The sequence below is a fragment of the Mustela nivalis genome (assembly GCF_964662115.1).
Source record: "Mustela nivalis genome assembly, chromosome: 3".
Classification (NCBI taxonomy): Eukaryota; Metazoa; Chordata; class Mammalia; order Carnivora; family Mustelidae; genus Mustela; species Mustela nivalis.
The window spans coordinates 40,464,361-40,490,330 of NC_139022.1; the positions used below are offsets into that span (position 1 = coordinate 40,464,361).

Consider the following 25,970-nt stretch of genomic DNA (forward strand, 5'->3'; position numbering starts at 1 on the left):
CTATTCAAAGAAGAGGAAGTTCTTCAATTTTTTGTTTGTTTGTTTTGTTTTATGTTATTATTATTATATTTTGAAGAGTTTGTGAAGGATCAATATTGAATCTTCTTTGAATTTTGAATTTTAGTAGAAATCAACAGTGAAGCCATCCGGTCCCAATTGTTGAAGGTTTGCCAAAATTTGTCATTGTTCCAATGGAAGGGATCTTAATTAGCACCCAGTTTCAGGCTGATTGGAAGCCACACCCTTAGTGGCTTTTAAAGTATGAAAATATATGCAGTCCCCTGGGACCACAGAGGTAAATCCTGCTGACCTCCTGTCCAGGAGATCAGGAGGTGTTTGACATTCGCAAAAGTTGGGTCTCCCGATGAGCTGATAAGTGTGTAAACTCTTTTCTGAGAGGTACTGCCATGCTGTAGCCAGTCCTCGGGAAAGTGCAAAGATGGCTTGCCCTGGCTTACGTTCCCTGAGAGCACCTCTGTAGCCTCTTCATATGTGCCAAACCAAAAGCCTGCCCTTTAGGCTGAACCTCTAAGATAAGTAAACAGATTTTTTTTTCATATGAAGGCTCGAGATACATTTCGTTCGGCTGTCTTTGCAGTGTCTGGCGGTGATAGCCTGCCAAAAGCTGTCTGCTCAGTTGTTTTAGGCCTGTGAGGCCCAGAGAGGCAAGCACCCCTGGCCACCAGAGCCAGGGAGTCAGGGAGTCCCCTGTGTGTACCATGTGGGTCTGCCAGCCTTTGCAAGGCAAGTTGAGTGCAGACCCAGAAAGGCCGGAGGAGAGTACAGGGTCAAGACACATCCACTGGCTTTGATGAGGGAGTGGTAGAGCTCTGGGGTGGGGCATGCCTGCCAGCTTTAGTGGGGCAACATCTGTCACTGTGTGAATCTTCTGGCACTAGCCAGGTGGAAAAGGAGTGCAGAAATGCTGCTTGCCAGTGCCTGTGTCCTGGATAGAATTCCAAGAGGCCCTGTCTCTCAGGCAGGTACGTTAAAGATTAACCAATGAATTGTCTAAACACTTTTCAAAGTGCTGCTTTTGTGCTTGGTTCTAGGGTGCCACAGCCCTTGGAAATCAGAATCTCAGCTCCCTGCAGCCCTTTCTGTCTCTGAGATATAAGACAGCTGGTTTCAAACGGTGTTTTGGACTTGCATCTCTCTGGTTCAGGTTGCAAGGGTTGGCATGCCTTATGTGGGACACAAACCCCTTTCTCCTCAGGGAGAAGCTCTGTCCATATTCCTGAGATCCCTACAGCCCTGGGAGCAGCATTTTTGGTGAGACTGCATCTCTTCCTCTCGTCCCTATCTTAATGTGGCCCTTTTATCCTTTGTTGTGGAGGAGCTTTTTAGCTGGTTTTCAAGTCTATTTCAGAAGGAGTTATTTGACAGGTAACAGTACAGTTGGTGTGTCCAAGCAAGAAGATGAAGTAAAGGTCTTTCCATGCTACCATGTAGGACTGCTTCTTCTGTCTCTAATCCTTTTGTTGTTTAATTATGTTTCTTTTTGGTTGCTTTTGAAATAATGTTTGCACAATGACTGTTTCTTGTATGTGTTGCCCAATACTGTTTTCAATTCCCCGAGATATGTGTCTTTTTATATCTAACTTCTGGCAGTCTTGGATCATCTCTCTGCTCCAAGCCCACTTTATCTTGATTTATAAGATCTTACACAGTCTTGCTTTCCTTGATCTCCATTGACATAGTTTCCTCCTCCCTTCCCCTGATTTTCTCAGTTCCAGGATGCTGCTCCTTGGTGTTCTTGGCACCTACCAGGCATGCTCTTGAGAGACTTGGCTGTTCTCTTTCGCTGGAATGTTTTCCTCTCACATGTCAACACCCCTTGCTGTCTCACTTACTTGCTTCTGGTCTTTTTCTCAAAAGTCATGGTGAAGCCTTCTACCCACTCTACAACTTTAGTCTTCTTCCAAAATTTCATAATCTCCTTCCTGTTTTTTCTCCTTAGTTATTAACACTGCCTCTGCACTTTTTGACTTCTTTTTTTTTTTTAAGATTTTATTTATTTATTTGAGAGAGAGACAGTGAGAGAGAGCATGAGTGAGGAGAAGGTCAGAGAGAAAAGCAGACTCCCCATGGAGCAGGAAGCCCGATGTGGGACTTGATCCCGGGACTCCAGGATCATGACCTGAACTGAATGCAGTCGTCCAAGCAACTGAGCCACCCAGGCGCCCCACTTTTTGACTTCTTTACCTTGATTATGTCTTTCCCACTAGAAAGAAACCCTTCAAGAAACTTCGTCTTTCTACTGCTTTATCTCCTGCACCAGATACAGAATAAGAGTTCCTTAAATAGTGTTAAGTGAACAAAAAAGATAGAGGAGTTCCAGGTCTTTTCAACTTTATTTTCCAAATATTTCATTTAAATGTACTTTTTCACTATCAGCTTTTTCACTTGAACATGTTCTTTTCCATAACCCAGGGTTTTGTTTCTTTTACCTATCTATACCACTTAATTTTATGGATGTTATATTTTCCTTATTCTTTCCGAAGTTCAGAAGCCATTTTGACGCTTTTGTTCTGTTCATTGCTTTCCACGAGTCTTCAACTTCCTTTTTTTTTTTTCCTCAGAACAATACAGGGGGCCCTAAAATAGCTGATTGGAAGTTATCATGCATGTTGTTTGCTTATGGATTACAAGGCTTCATTGTAGAATATTAGCTCTAGAACTTTTTCTATTGTCAGATACCCAACTCTTAGTGTCTTTGAATTTTTCTCTGGGGCCGGTAAGGCACCTAGTACCTGAGAGGCTGCCAGTGTTCTAGGCCAGATAGAGGGAGGATAGAACATCTCATCCCTTGAGAGGAATAATCAATCTCTCTTTCTTTCTCTTCCTTCCTTCCTTCCTTCCTTCCTTCCCTTCTTTTCCCCTTCCCTTACCTTCCATTCTTCCTTCCATCTATCCTACCTTCCTTTCTCTCTCTCTCTCTTCTCCGTCCTTCTGTCTTTCTTGGAAGAATTTTCTCCTTCAGTATGGTTCCAGCTCCTCGGTGGGTGCCATATGTTTCCCACTACCTCTTTCCCTGGCTCAATATCTCCAGAGAGGAAAATTCTGGCTTTATCCTGACAGGGATAAAATTGTTTCCTTACTTCTGGAGTAGGGGTAGAGATCGGTAACCCAGCTTTGGAGAGCTCCGTTCCCTAATACTCCCTGGTGTTTCTGTGATTCTTTGACATAGTTTTCCCTGTAATTCTTCTGTAGAGACTTTAGAATCTGTCTTTCCTAAGTCTGTGTCATGCACTACCAATATATCTGTCTTGTGGATTTCACATTTCAGTTTGTGATTATCTTTCTCATTCCTAGTCCTTTTTGTTTATCCCTTTTTTTCACCCTTAAATCTCTAGTGTAATTTCAGGACCAAATAGAGAAAAACGCATTGTTCAGTTCATTCATTTAAAACGGTAACACTGGGGCACCTGGCTGGCTCAGTCATTAAGCGTCTGCCTTCTGCTCAGGTCATGATCCCAGGGTCCTGGGATCAGGCCCTGCACTGGGCTCCCTGTTCAGCAGGAAGCCTGCTTCTCCCTTTCCCACTTCCCCAGCTTCTGTTCCCTCTTTCTCGTAGTCTCTCTCTCTCTCAAATAAGTAAATAAAATCTTTAAAAAACAATTAAAAAAAATAAATAAAATGATAACACTCTTTAAAGGTTCTTATTTTGCATCTTTAATGAACTCATTTTAGTGTACCTGATATCTAATAATTTTTAATTAAGATATTTAGGCCAGTAGAAGATTTTGGCCACTTAATTTCCCATGTTTCTTATTTAGAAGAAAGTGATTTATCACAATAGAGGGAGGGAAAAACAGGATAATTTTAGGACATCAAAAGGCCAGTGTATGAGTTGTGGCATTAACTCTGCCCTCAGCCATTTCTCTACCTTACCAGTCCTCAGTTTCCCATTCTATTAGTTGATAGGTTTAGATAGCTGGTCTCTGAAATCATTCTAGAATAAATATTTTACGTCGTAGTGATATAAATAGGCTTCCATTGGGGTGTGTGTGTGTGTGTGTGTGTGTGTTTAAGATTTTATTTGATAGAGAGAGAGAGATCACAAGCAGGCAGAGAGAGAGGGGGAAGCTGGCTCCCCATCGAGCAGAGAGCCCAATGCGGGGCTAGATCCCAGGACCCTAAGATCACGACCCCAGCCGAAGGCAGGGGCCCAACCCACTGAGCCACCCAGGCGCCCCTGGTTTGTGTGTTTTAGCACAGGTTCCACTGAATCACTCCAAATGTATGTAAACTGCTCATATTCTGTCACCACTTTATTGAGAATATTTCTGACTCCCTTTTTTATTGGATGTATTAGGACTGAGTTCTGATATTTGCTTCTCATTAGCAGTACTGCAAAGAATTTAATCATCCTCAGTTAGCAAAAACTTGTTGTGTTCACTGGCCCTGTTGAAGTTGTCTTTTGTCAGATGAATAGGGAAATCATTAGAGGTAGACAGTTTCTTAGGGATCATTGATCCAACCCCCTTTTTTCCCAGAGGAGGAGACTTAGGCATATACAGCTGATCCCTGATCAACCTAGGTTGAAGTGAGCAGGTTCATTTAGGCCCATTTTTGCTTTTTAAAGAGTTAACAGCAAGCAAAAGCCACAAGTTGTTTATTTACAATTGGCTGCACAGGCTCCAGAGGGCCAAATGGAAGACGACTGACACAGTTTGTATGTGAGTACTGAGGGAGATCTGCCAGGCCAGCAGCAGCCCCAGGGGGGCCCTCAGACCAAGCAGAGCTGTAGGTCACCTCTCTGCTCACAGGATGGTCTGGTTGCATGCCTGAGGTTGGTGGCCATTGGGCTACAGCGGGGGAATGTTCCTAGAGGGTGGGGATGGCACTACCCAGGTAGCCCTGAGCCCCTTGGCCCCTCTGCCCCCGTAGTCCTTCATGTCCCAGGATAGCAATGGTCCTCAGATCCCTCTCTTAGTGGTACCCCAGCCTCAAGACCAGGCTCTTGCTGCTGATGGCCAGAGGTTAGTAGTACACCTCCAGGCAGATGGGGAAGCTGGATCACACTTGTAGGCCCTCATTGCCATCTGTGGGCCAATCTGGCCATAGCTGCTGCTGAGAAGTTACCAGTCCCTGGAAGGTCACCATCCTGGGGCTAGCCCTGCCACTCTAATCCTGTCCCAGAAGAGTGACCTGGCCCACCTCTACATAGTTTCTGTTTTCAGTATATATATGTGCAGTACTGTTAACATATTCTTTTTCTTCCTTATGATTCTTAACATTTTTTTCCCTCTAGCTTACTTATTTTACAAATACAGCATATAATACACACAAAATGTAAAATCTGTGTTCATTGACTAGGTTATTGGCAAGGCTTTTAGTCAAAAGTAGGCTATTAGTACTTATGTTTTTAGGGAGTCAAAAGTCATATGTGGTTTTTTGACTGTATTGGGGATTGGCGGCCCTAACCCGTGCTCTGTTCAAGCATCAGCCGTATGGTGATGGCAATTGCTTACTGTCACAGTGAGATTCAATTAAGCAGTACTGCCAAGGCCTGAACTCTTACTATTCCAGATCCTGACGCACTCAGGATTCTGTCTCTGCTGTTGTAGTCAGTTTCTTCACTTGTTTTATTGCAGTTTGTTCTATTTTTGTTTTATTGGCCCATACACTGATTGTAAATAGGGCACAACACTGTCCCCCCTGACTCAGCTCTTACATTGGTAATTCAGCTTGGTTTCTCAGCAGTAGCCACACAGCATACTCTTTCTTTTAGATGTGTCTTACTCTCCATTATTCGGTATTGATTCTTTAGTTTCACCTCTTTTTGTTAAGACACCGTCAAAGCATAGTAAAATAGAGCTTACCAAATAACAAACTGTTACTATCAGAAATTGTAAATGATAGCTGGAGAAAATGAGAATCCTTCTTAAAACATCAAAGACTTTTCTCTTTAGATTTGTCCAATAATTAGAAGTACAAAGAAGATATATTACAGAGAAGATAATATTTTAGCATTTTTTGCTCTCTCAGAATTCTATCCCTTGTTAATATAGCAAAAATGATTTCTTTACCTTAAGATTTATATATCCATATCTATATATATTTTTTTCCTTTCAGAAATCTTCAAGAAAGATATTTTCAATGGTAGGATGAAAGTTAAGGGCTGAGGATATGAGGGAGGGTTTCAGTTTTACTTAAAATGAATTTACCAGAGTGTAGCTCTTTTCCATAGGCAATAATACTCATTTGGGAGGTTTCATTATTGCATATTTTTTATTTAATTTATTATTATTACTTTTTTTTTTTTAAGATTTTATTTATTTATTTGACAGACAGAGATCACAAGTAGGCAGAGAGGCAGGCAGAGAGAGAGAGAGGAGGAAGCAGGCTCTCTGCTGAGCAGAGAGCCCGATATGGGGCTCGATCCCACGACCCTGGGATCATGACCTGAGCCGAAGGCAGAGGCTTTAACCCACTGAGCCACCCAGGCGCCCTATTATTACTTTTTTAAGTAAGCTCTGTGCCCAACATGTGTCTTGGACTCATGACCCTGCAAGCAAGAGTCACATGCTCTACCAACTGATCTGGTCAGGCACCCGTATGCTTAATTTTAAGCATAATGAATTGTATAAATTCTATGAGGAATGTCACTAAAAGTGTTAGAATAGAAATTAATAAGTATCAGAAAACCTACTCATTTTCATTAATATCTATGAGGTGTCTAATTAGATCCTGTATATTAAATAAGAGACTGGCACATTTGGAAAGGTTTTTTATAAAAATGTTTTTATCATCAAAATGTTTAAATTTGTAAGTTAAGAATTTTCATTTTGGTCATGACAACAGTTCTCTTGATGATGCCTTTAACTCTTTAAAGTGAGAGAAAAAATGCCTCCTACTCTATGGTCAAAATAAAAATGAGAATCCTGCAGTCCTACTTTTTCTTTAAGGTTTTGCAAGTAAGTGTTCGTATAAATTAAACTTTTCAATAAAATGCAAAAAGACTGAATAATTATAAAATGATTTTCCGTTTTGGAATTTTTTTTTTGAGCAAGAAGCTCTGGATCCCAAGACCCTGAGATCATGACCTGAGCTGAAGGCAGACACTTAACTGATTGGGCACCCCTTCTATTTTGGAATTTTTAACCCACACCAGTGGAATCTAGGACATGTCATCTAATTATCAGTATCTTGAGTATTTGCTTCTGTCATGTGGTTCCAGAGAAGTGATGTGAGTAAATCCTATCTATTTCATTTGTATTCACTTTTGTTTTTTAGAGTTTTGCAACTTCCAGCTTTATTACAGTCAGTTTCTTTCTGTGACTTTCACTCTTGTGAAGGAGCACTTTATTTATTTTTTTGTTTTGTTTTGTTTTGTTTTCCTTGAAGAAGAGGTTATTTTCCACTAACATTACAAATCTAACCAGGTGGCCTCACAGAAATTGAAAGTTAGAAGGTTCTAGAAAGCAGAAAAAAGACATGACTAATACAACTTACGTCCTCATATAATAAATTTCATGTATATTCATCCATAGTTTTTCTTTCTCTAACTTGTAGGGTTGCTTAAATCTCTTTAATTCAGATGCAAATAGAGGTCACATGCTAAAATGGGGGAATTCCAGAGTGAGGAAGGATCATTCCTGAAGAAAATAAAAATGTTCCTTTCTATATCAACAGTTCTCACCAGTAAAGGCAGCATCTTTCCTAGGGTCATGCTGATATGTCTCTTCACTGGTGGAGTGAGGTGGAGTGTGGAAAATTCTTTAAGTCCTTATGCCAGCTTCCTATTTCTTCTTCCAGTAAAATAAATAAATAAATAAATAAATAAATAACTGTATAAATCCAAAAAAATTACGTGCATAAAAAGGTAGCCTGAAAGGGAGTTTTTGAGCAGTGTGTGCTTGGAGCGGTGTGTGGAAATGCAGAAATCGTAACATTGGCTTTCTTAATGTCCATCACCCAGCCACCCCATCCCCATTCCTCCTACCCTATTCCCTTCCAGGAACACTCAGTTTGTTTCCTGAGATTAGGAGTTTCTTATGTTTTATTTCCCTCCCCTGTCCCATCTTGTTTCATTTTTCACTCCCTTCCCCGATGAATTCTGTAAGACTAATGATTCACAGGGATGCCTGGGTGGCTCAGTGGGTGAAGCCTCTGCCTTTGGCTCAGGTCATGATCTTAGGGTCCTCGGTTCGAGCCCGGCATTGGGCTCTCTACTCAGCAGGGAGTCTGCTTCCTCCTCTCTCTCTGCCTGCCTCTCTGCCTATTTGTGATCTCTCTGTCAAAAATAATAATAAATAAAAAATAATCTTTATAAAGAAAGACTAATGATTCACAGATCTGTGCCCCGAAACAAATAATATATGTTAATTTAAAAAAAATTTGTAGTAGAGCAACAACAAACAAAACAAAACATTGGCTTTCTCAGAATTTCACACTCCTCATAGACCTTGTTTACTTTTTTATCCCACTGCTCAGCACAGGGCCCAACACCTAAATGGTCCTCAGGAGCTGCTGTTACTTGCTACGTGTGATTTCCATAAGTTATTGGGGACCATATAGTTGTCACAAGACAGGGAGTCTTTGCTTTGTCCCCTCATCTTCTGATACAGATAATTTTCACATTTTGAAGTCAGAGGCCTGTTGAGACTCCAGGAAAGACTTTAGGTGCAACAAAGAGACCTCTCTAGTAAAAGGATGAGTGGTATGATTCCCTTTGTGCTGTTCATATCCAGAAGGCTTTTCTTCATAGAATTTGTTTTACCTTTTTCTAATTAGAAAGATGTTATTTTATACCATTTATAAAGTTTTCCAGACCTTGTTTCGAATCAACAAGGCTACCTGGGTTTTATTGAGTTGAGTTTCCGGAGGTTGGGCCAGGAGGATATCTGCATGTTCAGCAGCCCTTCCAGGTGTTTCTGATATGCATGGAGTAGGAAGGTAAGTAAGCCAGATAATAGGACACCTGGATGTTTGCCCTTGGTGACACAGGAAGAGGGAAAATAGTTCTGTATATTTAATGTTTGACAGTACTATCCATTGCTTTTATAAATTTCTCAGAGGAAAGCATATAAATGTGAGGCTGTTGTCATTGCTTAATGCTAATCTGTTCAAAACATAAGATTGGAAAAGTACATATAATCTCAAGTTGAGTAAGCTCTGTATAAAGTAGTATTTATATGATTAAGCAAATAATGACCTTCCCCAAGGAGTAATATCCACCTGAATAAATTGTATTAAATACTTTCTAACCCATACATCTGAAAAAGTTGGCCTCAGTAGATAGAATGAATTGGATAGAATTCTAAAGGAGAAAACTATGTGATATATAAATAAAATTGTGCCTTTATACTCCTTTCCTCTTATATATAGAAGAAAACATATAAACTGAAAACACACTTTTATTGGAACACAGCCAAGGAATTTCAAGTTTTACTGTGTGTATGTCTGTGTCCTTGGGTCTGTCAAGTTGAAGGGGTGAGAATATTGAGCCAGCTAAATGCTGCCATGGACAGGAAACTTTTATTATCATGATAGCCATGGAGCTGGGCTTAGGGAATAATTTCTCTCTTAAAATCTGTCTCTAAGTTTGGTAATTTTCCCAAAATGTCATTATTATGTATTTGGAAGTTAATAAAAATGTTAGGAGTAGTCACAGAAGCAGTAACTCAAACACTTTTCACTTTTGCAGGATTGTTCAGTGGTTGGTTCCACCATTAAACTTGAACTTAATTTTTCTTTTGTGCAGAGTGAATAAGCTGAGTCACTTTTGCTTTGAGTCATTTATCTTTGTGCTAAAATACATTGGTATCCCTTACCTAACACTAGTATATCTTTGGGTTTACTGAGGAATGAATAGGCTTGAAAATATATTCAGGTGTAGCCATTTTTGTATGTGTGTAAAAACGGACTCAATGGCTGTGTAAATTTACTTAATTGCAAATGAATCAGTTAAGAATCAGTTTTCTCTCATGTGGTAATATGTGTAGGGAAATGCTCTATCATTGTCTTTATTCTCTTTTCTTCCTCTTTATTTTTTCTCTCTCTCCCCTTTACTCTCCTTGTCTATTGCTCTTCATCAGTCCAATAGAGAACCTGCTGATCATTTGCAGTGACTTTGTTTCTTATGATCTGATGGACCCAAAGAAGAAGAGGCATCTATTAAATCATCTTGTCTAGAACTGAATCTTCTTGCCAAATTGGAAAATTTGATTTCTAAAACAGAGATAATTGAAGGAAAACTAAGTCTTTTGATCCAGGTACTATAAACTTTTTTGGGAAAAATGACTTTTTTACTTGAAAAATATTTTGCTGCTGGGATGCATGGGTGGCTCAGTTGGTTAGGCGGCTGCCTTCAGCTCAGGTCATGATCCCAGGGATCGAGTCCCACATCGGGCTCCTTGCTCAGCAGGGAGCCTGCTTCTCTCTCTGTCTCTTCCTGCCACTCTGTCTGCATGTGCTCACTCTCTCTCTGACAAATAAATAAATAAAATCTTAAAAAAAAAAAAAAATATTTTGCTGGAAAACAGAAACCTTTGTTTCAGTGAATACTTAAATGAATATGTTTGCCTCTAGTCATCATGTAGAACAAAGCAGTCAGAAGTTTAAAGAAAGAGAAAGTGTACATAAGGTGAATTCAGAAAATTCGTTGGAAGAGAATTCTCTTCATAGAAATTCTACAAAGAATTACAGGCAAAAGACATTGTATTGGCTTAATATTTACTAACAAAATTTCATATATTTTTAAAACAATCATGCATTTGGTTAAAGGAAGAGGAACATGGCATGCAGATTGCAGATAATAAATGGATTACCAGTGTGTAGTTAATCTTGTCAAAGAAAAATGAACTGAACTGAGTTAATAGACAAGGAAGCGTTTATTCAGGACCATTACAATAAGGGAGAGGGAGTAACTTCACCATAGTTCAAACAACAGGGTAGTGGAACAGTGGTGGAGAAGTTAGGTGGGGAATTGGTCAGTGTGGGTAGGCCCTTGCACTTCTTTAAGATAGGATCCTACTCTTGCACAGAGACTAGGAGATAGGGGAACTGTCTTAGTCTGCTTGAGCCACTGAAACAGAATACCATAGGCTGGGTGGCTTTAACTACTGAGATTTATTCTCTCTCACTTCTGGATGCTGAGAAGCCCAAGATCAAGGTGGCAGCAGGGTCACATTCTAGTGAAGACTCTCATCCTAGCTTATAGATGATGGCCTTCTTGCTGTATGCTCACAAAGCAAACCGAGAGAAAGAGAAAGAGAAGGAATGGTGTGCCTTTCTCTTCTGTAAGGACACAAGTTCTGTTGGATCAGGGTTTCACTCTTGTGATGTCATTTAACTTTAATCTCCTTCTTAAAGTCCCTGTTTCCATGATTGTCAAATGAGGGCTTAGAGATTGAACATATAAATTTGGGTACATGCAATTCAGTCCATAGCAGGCACCGTGTTCCTTGATGATTACATTTCAAAGAGACGGTTCCCAAGTCCTTGGGAAAGACATTTCTGGGTCGTAAATATGGTGAGCGACTGGGAGAAGATTTATATTCTGAAGAGGTAGAGAAAGAATTTACAATTGCCAGTTTTCCAAAGTAAATGATCTAAGAAAAGGGAGGTCAGGGACTCTTGTCAGGAAGAAATCCATCTGAAGTTTAGTCAAATTGAGAAGAAGTTTAAGGCCATCCTGACCAGCCAGCCTATGGGTCATCATTGCTTTATGTACTCTAAAAAAAAAAAAAAAAAAAAATGCCACAAGTCCTTTGTTTTTTTATTTAGTCATGGTAAAGCTTGCAAAGAATATTCATGTATTAGCCAAATTATGTCCTGGAGGACCCAGAAAGTGCTGCACAATGCACTAATGTAACGTTTAGATTAGTATTTTCAGATTATGTTGCTGCTTGTTAGCCACAGGGGGATAGAAGTGGAATCTTTGTTTAATAATAAATTCTTTGTGTCTCTAAGGATTTTGTTGTCCTTAGGCCAATTATCCATTTCATATATGTGTGTGTGTGTGTGTGTGTGTGTGTGTAAATAAAATAATAGGTTAGGACTAAGCACCCAGAAATAAAAGCAGAGGTCCACTCTCTATTTATCTTTGAATATAAGGGGCAAAACCACATTGTATACCTGTGTTTTGAGTGGAAACAGGCTCAAGGGAATATAAAAAGAGAGGACAAAAGTAGGAAAAGGGGGAAAAAAAACCACAACAGAGGGAATGTTTTCTAGGGTTGGTATTATTAGTATCAGCTCTGGGTGCTGTTGTTGGCAAACTTCCAGGTGTTCTCCCTCTGTTGCAAGTCAGCTGCTCACAAAGGGGCTTTTCAACTTACTTACCATTTGATGAACTCTAGTTAACCAGATAAAGAGCAGGGATGAGACTGGAATGAGGTGAGGGGGTCACGTGGTTCTGGGTACAAAATTTAAAAGGACACACACACACACACACACACACACACAAATTAATTCAAAGTGGGATTGAGATTACTGATTTTTCTTTTGGCTCAGAGTCTAGTATGGCTCTATAAGGCACCGTGAGTGAGCTTGCCTTGGTTGAGAATTGTTATATTTTGTTTCCCATGTATTTTTGCATTCATTTTGTTTTTTAAAAATACCACCTCCAACATTTATATATTGTTTGTCAGACTTTTTGGCATACCCCTAAATTTTCCAGCCAACATACATGCTTCACTGTGTCAGCCTATCCTTACCTGGCTAGAGGAAAAAGAAATGGTACTTTCCCTCTAGATTTAGAGTTTGTTTTCAGTCTTTCTAGTTGAGTAGAGTAAGTCTAGAAAGTATCACTAAAGCAGTGCTTATCTTCATGTGTGCTAACAGAGAATAACATTGGTGTAGTTAAAAAGAGCATTCTTCATTTCCCCACAGGTCACTCAAGGACACTCAGGTTGGGAGGACTTTTGTCATGAGGGAAGTTTGATGAAGAGAAATGTCTCTGAGAATGTACAGGTAATTGAAAGCACATAACTTAAAGTCACCAACAGGAAATGTTAAAGGGATAAACTGTTGATTAAGAAACAGTGTACGTGATTCTAATGCTACAATTTCATCATTGTGTTAGGTTTGTAAGTCTTTGAAACCTATCTATCTGTAGTCTTCTAAAGAGAGGATTTATTGACATTCTGAAGAGAAAGTGTACCCGAGCGTGATCTAAAAACGTAAATTCAAGTTCCTGTAGGTTTAGGTTTTTAAATCTCTCACTGTTTACTTAGTTGGGTACCTAGCAACAAATGAAAGCATTTATATGTTACTTATTTAACATATATATGTTACTTATATATGTTACTTATTTAAAGGATCCTTTCTGTTTCTATTAAGTTCATAGTCATCACATGTATAGTTGAAATGCACAGGATTCAAATTTTAAAAGCAAAGTAAGTGAATGAGAGAAGAGAAACACAGTATTTCTATTGGCTTAGGGGGGACCTTTACAAAACTGTAACAGTTCAAATAACTCTTCTGCAATTTACAGGGACTACAACTATGGTAGCATGAATTAATGTTTATATCAGGTTGGCAAACTTTTTGTAAAGGGCCAGATAGTACATATTTTCAACTTTTCAGGCTATGTAGTCTCTGTTGCAACTACTGAGTCCTGCCATAGCCATAGGAAAGGAGCCACAGGTAACAGCAAACAAATGGGCATGTTCCAATAAAACTTTATTTACAAGAATAGGCACTGGGCTGGGTTTGGTCTAAAGACCAGAGTTTGCCTACCCTTGTGTTAGAACCTTCTACATACTTTATTGAAAACTCTAAACTAGGTTATCTACAACAGTGGGCCATAAAGGAGTCATGTCATTTATTGAGCTGAGTGTCTGAGCCATTATCTAGATGTAAATGAACCTTCATAAGACTTTGGAACAGTTAGTGTGTCTGTACCTAATCTTATCTCTTAGCATTCTGTATCCAGAAAGATTATTTAATGTCAGATGTTCATTTTAGGTAGATATGGTATCTCTGTTTTGCCATATTTTGCCCTCTTAAAAACTCTTAAAATCTCCTGAGAATTTGATACTTTACTGAAGACCATGAAGCTTAAGGACATTTCTACATGAGGACAGTTTGTTTTATTGGCTGTAATAAATGCTTCTTAATGGGTCAGTGAATCAGCTAAAACCACAGAATTGAGGTGGCCTAATGTGAAAAGTTGGCTAACTAGGTATTTGTTTTTCACTTGTAGTAAGCCATCTTCCCAATTTAAGGAGAATTTATGATTGCTGTAGGGACAGAGCTTAAAATGGTGCTGAAATGACACATTTTTAAAATGAGGCTTCATGTTTGGGAAAGCTCTTATGAAAGAGATAGGACTTTGCTTTATGCATTTAACAGTCTTTGCTGTTGATTCCAATTATTTCCAGTCAGATATTATAAATGAAGAGCAGGAAAAGTATTTAATAATCAATGCAAACTATCTTTTTCTTTGCAAGTTTTATCATATGGAGACAGGTTTCATAAAACAGGATGAAGTACTAGAATGCTGATGGCTTGCTTTTCTAAAGATTATTGTAGGAATGATGCATATTTGAATTTAAATTATTAGGGCTCTGAAGTATTATCTGGCCGTGCCTTGGGAAGGCCTATAGGTAACCCTAACCGTTACATCTTGGGTAAGGACAGGAAAAATAGTGATTCCCCTGAAGAATTTGAGGAAAAGTGATTGTGTCAGTCACATGACTGAAATCACATGGAATGACCAAGATTTCAAAGAACTTTCAAGTCAGAATAAACCTCAGAAATTATTTTCTCAGCCCTTTATTTAGAGAACAAGCTGATTCCCAGAGAATATGAGATTTTACTAAAGGTTACACACAGTATATTGCCAGATTCACCATTAGTATTCTGGTCTCTTTTATCCCTGGGCTCTGCTCTCAGTGTCATCCACCATTAGACATGGTCACATACGATCACAAGTTGAAACCATGCAGTTGTATGAAAACAAAAGTCCCAGGGTCAGAATTCAGACACTTCCAGTGAGTGTTTGTGATATTTCATTCATAGCTAGTTTCATGAGATTAGAAAGTTGGTATTTCCAATTATAACTTCCTAATTTAGTTTTAATTTCTTTAACTCAGTAGGCTAGATAGGTTAAAATCTCTAGGACCAAAATCTCAGGTGAGTTGGATTTCCTGGAAACCATCTTGATTTACAGTTGAGTGGGTGAGTAGATGTTTGGCAGGCGGCCTGTTAAATGTTAAAGCACTCAATTGAAGTAGAGGTGTTATATTTTCATATCTTGGTTCCTCTTTTTGGTGTCACCTCTATGGACACGCTTTTCTCTCCACACCTTTTTCATGGCTGGAATTAGAGTGAGGCACCTCAGACACACAAATCAAGAAGAGTTGGACTTGCCAGAATTCCCAGAGGAACCACCTCGTTGGATTTTGTAGCTTGGGAGTCTCTCACCCACCACGTTCTTGGCCCTTCCTTTGGCCGTTGATCTCTTCTCTGACAGTGTATGGAGAGAATGACAGGAAGTTTCTGAATGCAAGGCAGTTTTAGCTCCAGAGAAGAGACATGTGGCAATAATATCATGTAGTATTGATAATATTTTAGTCAGAATGTCTTGCAACTAAAATATTCAAATTGTGAGAATTAAGTAGATGAGATATAATGTATAGTTCAGATAATATTCTTCTGGATATGTACATAGATTAGCAAATAACCAATGGTTTCCTCAGAAGGATCTCACCATGGGAAGAGTCTCTTGATCTTTTCTTTTTTTTTTTTTTTTTTTAAGAGTTTGTTTATTTATTTGACAGGCAGAGATCACCAGTAGGCAGAGAGAGGCAGGCAGGGGTTGCGGGGGAGCAGAGAGCCTGATGCGGGGCTCGATCCCAGGACCCTGAGATCATGACCTGAGCCAAAGGCAGAGGCTTAACCCACTGAGCCACCCAGGCACCCCGAGTCTCCTGATCTTAACATATTGAGTTACAGAGTTTTAGCCAGGCTCTCTGTGATGTTCTATATTCCCTGTTTTTATTCAGGTGCCTCATCAATTTCATATTCTTATTTCCTTTTCTGAGTTTTATTCTTCTTTCTGTTTAATATACTGTGTACACTGAAGAGAAAGGGTGGAAGGAAAGAAACATTTATTGAGCTTTCTGCTGGGGAAGCACCTTGTTAGATTTTGTCCATCTGATAATCTCATGTATTTACTTATTGTATTCCTAAAATATCACAATATATGTATTATTTTCCTGTGAAAAGATTTCTTAAGAGTCCTAGAGTTCATGACTCACTATAATAAAGGCTTTATTTCTCCCTCTTGCACAGATTTCAATAACAAACATATTTTTATAATTATATATATATATATAGGTATAAAACTTACATATCACTGAGCAAATCTGGCATTGATTTAATCAAGCTTTAGCTCAAGAATAATGGGACTCTCTCTTTTCATCCTTAGGAGGTAAGCACAGGTTTCTTACTTAATTCAAAGATGTAGACATAGATAGATAGATAAATTGATAGATAAATAGACAGAGATAGGTACATAGTCCATTGTTGAGTTAAATAAAGTGAAAACCACTTAAGCACAGCATCTGTGTTGCAGCCACAGTTATTCATCTTGGCTGGAAATGGTTGATCTGAATTGACTCAAAGCAAGAATGGTCTGCATATGGTGAATCTTGTTCCCTTGTCACCTAGTAGGCCACATTACAATGAGTTTACCCTTGTACATATTTACCTGGCAAGAGAAATGGTTGAATGTTTTCTCATGTATATATCAGAACAACCCAGTAATGAATGAATGAGTACACACACACACACACACACACACACACACTTCCTTCCCACTGAAGGCTAGAGAGGCCAAGGATATAGTCAGTAAGTAATAAAACATTCAAACTCAACCCTATTTGATTCCAAAGATCAGTCTTAAATCCATTCATGATCTAAATACCATTATTATGTCTTTGTTTTTGGTGCTCCTTGAATGAAAAAAAAATTAGTGAAATACATACCACATAAAATGTACCATCTTAACCACTGTTAAGTGTATACTTCAGTGCCATTAAGTACGTTAACATTGTTAGGCTGCTATCGCCATCATCCATCCATAAAAGTCCTTACATCTTGCAAAACTGAAACTCTACCCATTAAACAGTAACTCCTCATCTTCCCTTCCTCCAGCCCCTGGCAACTATCACCCTACTCTCTGTCTCTGGTTTCAACTACTCTCGTATATATAAATACATAAATATAAATGGAATATATAAATATATATAAATGTATATATAAATGTCATATAAATAGAATCATAACAGTATTTGTCTTCTTTAAACTGGTTTATTTCACTTAGCGTAATGTCTTCAAGGGTCATCCATCTTACAGCATATGTCAGAATTTCCTTCCTTTTTGAAATTTAGTATTCATAGTTGTGTATACCACATTTTGTTTTCCATTCATCCATCAGTGGACGCTTAGGTTGCTTTCAGCTTTTCACCTTATTTATTTATGCGACTTTTTGTTAGAACCTCCATAGGTTCTTTGCTGTGCATACTTTTAAATTAACATTCTAAATAACAGATCCTTAATCCTAACAGATAATGAAATTATGAGTTGATCCTAAGACAGCTGTGGAATTACTTTGTGTGTTACAAGTAACTGGTGGAGAGTTTTTGAGAGTCAATTTTAATATCTTAGGAAAAGAAAATAAAGAGCATGGATTCATTTGCTCTGTGTGAAGGAAATCAGCACATGCTTCCATTTTACCACAAAAACAAAAATGGTTATGTCTCCCTGGAGCAGCATTTCAAAGACTTTTGGAGATTTGGGTCATGAAACATGTTGTAAATTCTTACCTTCCCCCCACTCCTTCTGGTAAGCCAGTATAAGTAAACACATTATATAGGTAACCTTAAGGACAACTCACTGGGGAAGAAGCGAAGTAAATTCCAGAAGAAAAAAAATTTTTAAAGACTTTATTTTACTTATCTGACAGAACACAAGTAGGGGGAGTGGGTGGGGGAGAAATGAGCTTCCCACTGAACTCAGGGCATGTCACACCTGATGGGGATAGATCCCAGGACCCTGGGTTCATGACCTGAGCCACAGGCAGATGTTTAACCTACTGAACCATCCAGCCGCACCTGGAAGAACATTTTAAATCAAAACATATGCAACAAATATTTTTTGATAATCATTTTGATATGAAGCCATTGAAGTTATTGAAGCCCTTTTTTTTCTTTTTTTTTTTTTAAGATTTTATTTATTTATTTGACAAAGATCGCAAGTAGGCAGAGAGGCAGGCAGAGAGAGAGAGAGGAGGAAGCAGGCTCCGTGCCAAGCAGAGAGCCTCATGCGGGGCTCAATCCCAGGACCCCGGGATCATGACCTGAGCAGAAGGTAGAGGCTTTAACCCACTGAGCCACCCAGGTGCCCTGAAGCCATTTTTTTCTTAAATAAAATTACTTTTTTATTTATACAGTTGTGTGTATAACATGCCTGTTGAGTGTATATCTTCTTAGCTTAGAATTTTGAGTCTTGGGTTTATACCACAGGCTCAGCTTAAAGGGTCAGAACCCAAATTATTACAGTTTTATACTCAGAATGAGTAGAGTGCTGATAAAAATAATTTTTATTAAATGCCCTTAAATCTATATAATAGTGACATATTTTAAAATTGACATTTAAAGAAAGATTACTTTTTGGTTGAAGATAATTCTAGAATGTCAATGTTAAATTTTATAACATTTTCCTTTATTAATTCATATTATTCTAAAAGGTATTTGGAATACATTTAATACTCTTTTCATGAGTTTATCTAATATTCAGAATTGACTACTCTGAAAGAATTGTTTTACTTCTGAGCATTTCATATTTTAGGTTAAGAAAGTAGTTATGAAAATAAGAAGCCAAATGGTGATTATTTTATTTTTTCATTGGAAATACTCAGTGAGGAATCATTATTTTATTCTTTATTTTGGTTTTAAACACTTGTAAAATACTTGGATCTACACACCTTGAAATTTATGAATTACATGAGCACTGATTATCTTACATTTTTATTTTCCTAATTTTCTGTGCATTTTCAATAGTTTAACTATCTCTTAAGAAGACATGTTTTAAAGATGACTTTCTTAAATTTGTTAAAATTGTCAAAGCACTCCATTTCCTTATTTTTTTTTTAAAGATTTTATTTATTTATTTATTTATTTGACAGAGATCACAAGTAGGCAGAGAGGCAGGCAGAGAGAGAGAGAGGAGGAAGCAGGCTCCCTGCTGAGCAGAGAGCCTGATGCGGGGCTCGATCCCAGGACCACAGGATCATGACCTGAGCTGAAGGCAGCGGCTTTAACCCACTGAGCCACCCAGGCGCCCCTCCATTTCCTTATTAACCCTGTAGTATCATATTATATTATTTCTTTAATTTTTTAACATTATGCTTTTAAATCAAATTTATAATTTTTTTCTAATATCATTTTAAGACAATTTTTAATTTAGTTTCCTACCAAATTACCAAAGTAACCAGTCAATTTAGTTGAAGTAGTTCATTTCCTTGAGTGGAAGATATCACTGACAATTACTATTTAGTGTTGTTAACCTTTAAAATGATCAAATGATAGACTGAGACTTTCATTTTTCCACTTATTAATAGTTATTTATATTATATTTATATTATAACAAGTAATTAATAATTTCCACTATTTTATTTTCTAGGCACAGACTAGATAATAAGTTTTTATTTGCAATTTCTAAAGTATGTAAGTGTATATTAGTTTTTAGAATATGTTTCTCATTTCCAAGGATCTATTAATGTAATAGAAGAGATGAGTCGGGTAATAGAAAATCATTCAAACAAAACAAAGCAATCATAGTAACTATAGGAGTGAATCTAAGTGTCTTATAGGAACTTAGGATTTGGTACACTTTGCATCCTAAAAGACTCTGGGCACATAAAGTCTGAGAATATAAATGTATCCTGAGTTTAGTCATAGAAAATTTTATGTGTTCTAAGAATGTGTACTCTAAGGAGGTCAATAGCTGAGAGACTGTGATTTCCATTGGTCTCTATGCCAGAATCCTGTGGCCCATCTCAGTTTAATTATATAGGCACAGATTCTAAATTTTTTTAAAATTGCTGATGGCAGTTGTCCTTCATTTGTTACTCTACTCTTCTTTCAATGGCTCTGGCATCCTTTGCTCTTAATACTCTACATCTGCCCTACATATGCCTACATCTACATCTGCCCTATGGAGTTCAGGGCAGCTAAAACTAAATTTCACTATGAAAATTCAACAAATTGATAAAGTGTGAAGAAATTGAACTGGGATAATTTCCCAATATTACATTAGAAATTAATAGTAGTTTTTAGGTAAAGAAATAGTAATAAATAGTAAGGCCTTTGCTTGCATGTGGAGGAGAACTGGCTTGTTGGATTGAGCTTGAGCGTGAAGTTAAGGATGGAGGTGCAAAAGAGAGGAGGGATTACACAAGATATATTTCCTTGGAAAAGTAATCATTCATAAATGCTTGCTTCTGGGGGTATTTGGAAGCCAGAACCTTGGAATGAATTAGAGGAAAAGACCATTATAACCTGCATAAAATCACAAAAGTAGGAAAAGTTAACTGGTGATATTCATGTTCTATAATTTTTTAAAGATTTATTTATTTGAGAGAGAGAGAGCATGCATAGGGGGTGGGGAGGGCCAGAGCAAGAGAGAGGAGCTCAAGCTGACTCCACGCTGAACATGGAGCCCTATAGGGGGCTCGATCTTACTACCCTGAGATCATGACCTGAGCCAAAGCCAAGAGTTTGACTTTCAACTTACTGAGCTACCCAGGCCCCAGTGTTCATCTTATATTTAAATCCATGAAAGGGGTAGAACTAATTAAAAACATACACTAATTATTCTAGAAAAAAAATGGAATTTACTCATGGTTTCTTTGACCCAAGTTGGTGTATTCTTTCTTTTAAAAATTTGAACTCGGGCCCCTAAATTTATTATTGTGTCAAAATTAGAAATAATTAGATTACTCTCTTATTTTGAATTCTCCCCCAGGGAGCAAAGTTTTACCAGAAAATGGATTTGTAGTTGGTAAAGGTATTTTTATTATTCAGTTTGTTTGATCCATATTAAATTCCCACCACAAGATACGCATTTTGTTGTTTGTTTTTTTTTTCCAAGGAAACTGTCCTATGGGATGTATGTTTGTTTGAATCAACATTTAAAACATATGTCAACTGCCTTAGAAGAAAAACTAGCTTGTGAGATTTGAACACAGTACAGGAAAGTGTTTGCATTTACTTCACATAGTAACAGGCTGCTCTGTGTTCCTGACTTCTGTATCCTTCTTTCCCTTTTCCTTTCACACATTTTGTATAGCTAAGCAAACCTTCAAATCTCATGCAAGGAAGAAAGAAAGAAAAAGAAAGAAAGGAGAAAGAAAGAGCAGAGAAGAAAAGAAAAAAATTATGTGTACTAAGTTTTTTTCTTTTGTCACAAGGATTACATTTGCCTAAATAATGCTTCATTCAGAATTATATCTGCCTTTCAACATATGCAATAATACCGTTTTACTGAGAGTTGTACAATAGGTTTCTAGCATCACATTCAGCATCATTAGGACCAAAGATCCCAGACAGGGCTTGTCTGATGATGCTGCCCACAGGATCAGTCATTCTAGTTCCTGTGACAAAACATGCGTATATATTAAACCACCCATCATCCATAAGCATTTTACATTGGTTTTCTAATCTACAAAATGTTGACTTACCAGCAAAACAGAATAGAGTAAAAAATATATATATATATTTTTAAATTGTGGATTGACAATAAGGGGAAATTCAGCAAAGAAAAGAATAGAATTGATGCCATCAAGGAAAACTTTATTTAGGCATCTGGACTTGAGCCAGACTTTAAAGAATTGGAAGAACATGGCTAAAAAGAGAGGAAGGAAATATTTCAGCAAATTCTAGTGTATCGGTTGCCAGGTGGAATTCCGTTAACCTGTTAGCTTTATTATCACCTCTCTCATATTAGTGGGCCTTTATTTTCCTTTTCCATTGCCCCTGGCAGCTGAATCCCCAGAAGAGATTTCATATCTGCTTGTCATATAAACGTCAGCTCTGGTCTAGTGAGGATTAAAGTCTCCCTGAGATCCTGACTGAGCAGCATTTCTCCCAGTTTATTTGACATAGCATTCCGTCACGGTATCGCTAACTCCTTCCCCACTCCCTGTGTATGGTAAATCCTCTTCACACCGCAAGGTCAGCTGGGTATTAGATGCAGATTCCTGTCAAAGGTGCTGACAGCTCTCCATCTTTCTGAGGGAAGGGGAGATCTGGGTCCTCAAATTCTGTTGCAGTCCTGGCCTAAGAGTGAAAAAGGTTTTCATCTTGAAGGATGTGATGATTATCATAGACTATATCCTTAAATCTCTTCCTAGGCATGTATCTTGTACTGTTCCTTCTTAAAGTTTTTGGAAATGCTAGGAGAGAGAAGCTGAAATTGAAATGGGCAGGTGTGGCAAGAGGAAAACAAGTACAGAAAGTTATGCAAAATTACATATATTTTCTAAGTATTCTGAAGTTGTGTTATTCATTTTTCTTTAACCCATGAAAGGAGATTTGTTTTAAGAATACCAACTCCTGGGGCACCTGGGTGTCTCAGTGGGTTAAAGCCTCTGCCTTTGGCTCAGGTCATGATCCCAGGGTCCTGGGATCGAGACCCGCATCAGGCTCTCTGCTAGAGCCTGCTTCCCCTTCTCTCTCTACCTCTCTCTGCCTACTTGTGATCTCTCTCTCTCTGTCAAATAAATAAATAATCTTTAAAAAAGAAAGCCACTAAAATGTCCCAGCAACAACCAAATAAGAAAAGGAGGACAGGGCCTACTTCAAAAAAGACTGGCCAAGGAGGGGAGATAGGAGATTCTCCCATGACTCAGGTTGCTCTTAGTAATACCACCTTTACTACAAAAGCTGGGGAAGGTGTGAGAAAAAAGAAAATGCCATCTGAAGAATAAGTGAATGGGCTAAGGAGACTGAGTAGGGAGACAGAAAAATAACGGAAGAAAAAAAATACACACAAGAAGAAAATCAGTTAGCTATTACCATTGGGTCTCAGGCAGGGCTAGCTTAATGGACAAGATGCCTGTGCATAGTTCAGACAGATCCCAAGCTGGGTTTAATATTCTTCTGTCATAGACTTGAAATTTTTAATAATTCTTGGATAAAGGGGTCTGCATTTTCTTTTTACACTGTGCAGCCCAATTTATTTAGCCAGTCCTGATCTGTGGGAGAAAACCCACATCTGGGTCTCACAAAAGGGATTAGATACAGTCTGGAAGAAAACTTCTAAATGAGACACTAGCCACTCTGACCACGTACTAGAATAATCTGGGGGACTTTTTAAAATCCTAATGCCCAAATCATGTTCCAGACTAATGAATTAGAGGTTAAGGGCATAGAGAGTGGGGTGGGACAAGGTACCAGCATTTGTAAAAGTGCCCCGGAGAGTACAGTGGGCAACCAAGAACAACCACTGCAGGGAGGAGGAATGAGCCCACCCAAACATGCAGCCAGAGAAGACAGGCGCAGTGAAGCTCAAGTGAAGTATGAAAAGTCACCTGTGTATTATTATTGTTGAGTTATCATTCCTTGGGTTTCTCTTTGACCTAGAAATTGCTGGTGCTGGAAGAGGGTAACAGAGGAACATGAATAATTAGATGATTTTCTTGGATGGGAGATTTATCATAAGAGATCTACTCTGACTTAGCAGAAGGAAATACAGTCTCATATCCCACGACCAGTGTTGTAGGAAGAACCCAGTACAGGATATTTAAATTTCAGTGAAGAGAGCAGAACCCACAGTTTTCCAGTATTTGGCTATAGCTGAGATTTGTTGGTAATACCCAGTTATCATACTCCAGCTCATAGGGAAACACAGATTCCCAGTGAATTTCCCCTAGTCTGACTATAAATTAGATGATGGTAGTGGTGAAACTAAACATGGATATTTCTCCCCTTAAATGAATGGACCTGTATACTGACATATAGATTTATAAATTGTGAATGATATAAGTTTTAATGTTCTTCCATTGATAGGGTGGTGAAGGAAGCAGTCTGTTTCTAGTCAAATTAAGAGTCTATAGGGTTACAAATTCTCAACAGGGAATGCAGAACAACTCCAAAACAGGAGGAAGTTGGGGGCACCTGGGTGGCTCAGTGGATTAAGCCTCTGCTTTTGGCTCAGGTCATGATCTCAGGGTCCTGGGGTCTGGCCCCACATCTGGCTCTCTGCTCAGTGGGAGCCTGCTTCCCCCGCCTCTCTCTGCCTGCCTTTCTGCCTACTTGTGATCTCTCTTTGTCAAATAAATAAACAAAATCTTAAAAACAAACAAACAAACAAACAAACAAACCAGGAAGTGGGAGGTAATGTTCTAAAAACCTCTAAGTCACCAAGGAAGTGGATGCTTCTGTTTGGAGAGGAAAATTACTTTCATCAGAGAATTTCAGCAGCTGTACCAGACCAATATGAACAAATCTCATAGACACTTCACTTAGTTTCTTGGGAAAGATAGTCATTGGGACACGTCTTGGGGAACTGAGTTCAGTTATAGCTCTTAACTGAGTGTGGCTAAGCATTTTGGGATTGGACAGTCTTGGCCTTGGTATCTTCTCAAACCTGGTAAAATATTAAACTAAAATAAGTCACTCTTTTACTTCAGATATACTAGTGGTGCTTAAAGTCAATTGCTAGGAGTATTATCAAGTTACCTCAATCACTTTTCAGCCCTGAACTACTTTGCATCACTCTAATGACTTAAAAAAAAAAAAAAATTCTGAGTAGAAATGCATTGAAGCTTCTATTTCCTCCAAATATGGTGAACTAGCATGGACCTTCATTTTTCCTTGTACAATCACTGTTGTGGACATGGTACCAAAGGCTTAAGGAGGCTGATGGGTTTGTTAAACTATGATAAAAAATAAGAAACACTAAGGGTGAGAAATATAAGTGGATGGGTAGAATCCAAGAATGGGATATAGAAAAATATTGCATATTTGAATATGAGTGAGGAAGAGGTTTTTATTTTATTTGTTTAAAAGATTTTATTTATTTCTTTAACAGAAAGAGATGCAACAAGAGAGGGTACACGAGCAGGGGGAATGGGAGAGGGAGAAGCAGGTTTTCTGCCCAGCAGGGAGCCTGATGTGGGGCTCGATCCCAGGACCCTAAGATCATGACCTGAGCTGAAGGCAGAAGCTTTAACCCACTGAGCCACCCAGGCTCCTGGATATACTTTTTTTTTATTATAGAAGGAATATGCCATTTCCCCCCCCTAAGTTGTTGGATTTTTCAGTCACAATAAATATTTTTGCCATGTAAGGTAAATAGTAACAACTAATCATCTGAAAATCAAGAACAGATGTTAAATTATGAGATGCTTTTTCCTCATCTATGGAGATTTATCATAGGGGACTTATCTTTAGGCATATAATGAATATTACTACTATACTTCTTAATATCAAATACCAAGTTCTTGGAATAAATTCCACCCTGGTCATGATGTACTGTCTGTGTTTTGGGAGAGTTACTTTGCCTTTTTTCTTAGTTGACATATTTCTTCCTGGGTTGTGTCCATTCTGCAATTCAACTTATTTCTTGAGTTGGTTTTTTTTCATCGACTATTTCATCAATTATTTTTCAGACGCAGTATTTCCAGTGACAATTTCTAATGTCTTATTTTTCTTGCTTAATGTTTCTGTTATCATCCCCTGTATTTATTCTGCCTCTTCCTATAAATTTACTTTCACCTGTTAAAATGGTACATTTTAAAAAACATTTTGTTCATTTATTTTACAGAGAGAGAGTACAAGGAGGGAGAGCAGCAGGCAGAGGGAGAGGGAGAGCCAGACACCCCACTGAGCAGCGAGCCCAATTCAATCCTAGGACCCTGAGTTCATGACCTGAGACAAATGAAGACACTTAAGCAACTGAGCCACCCAGGTGCCCCCCAAATGGTCTGTTTTATTGTGCTTTTT

General features: G+C 38.3%; 1 long non-coding RNA gene across 1 annotated transcript; it reads left to right on the forward strand.

Moving 5' to 3' along the window:
- Positions 1-1,121: 1,121 nt before the first annotated feature.
- LOC309860993 lies at positions 1,122-25,889 on the forward strand. Its single transcript, XR_014309717.1, has 3 exons — positions 1,122-1,272; positions 12,844-12,924; positions 25,792-25,889. It is a non-coding gene; the product is annotated as an uncharacterized lncRNA (long non-coding RNA).
- The last annotated feature ends 81 nt before the right edge of the window (positions 25,890-25,970 follow it).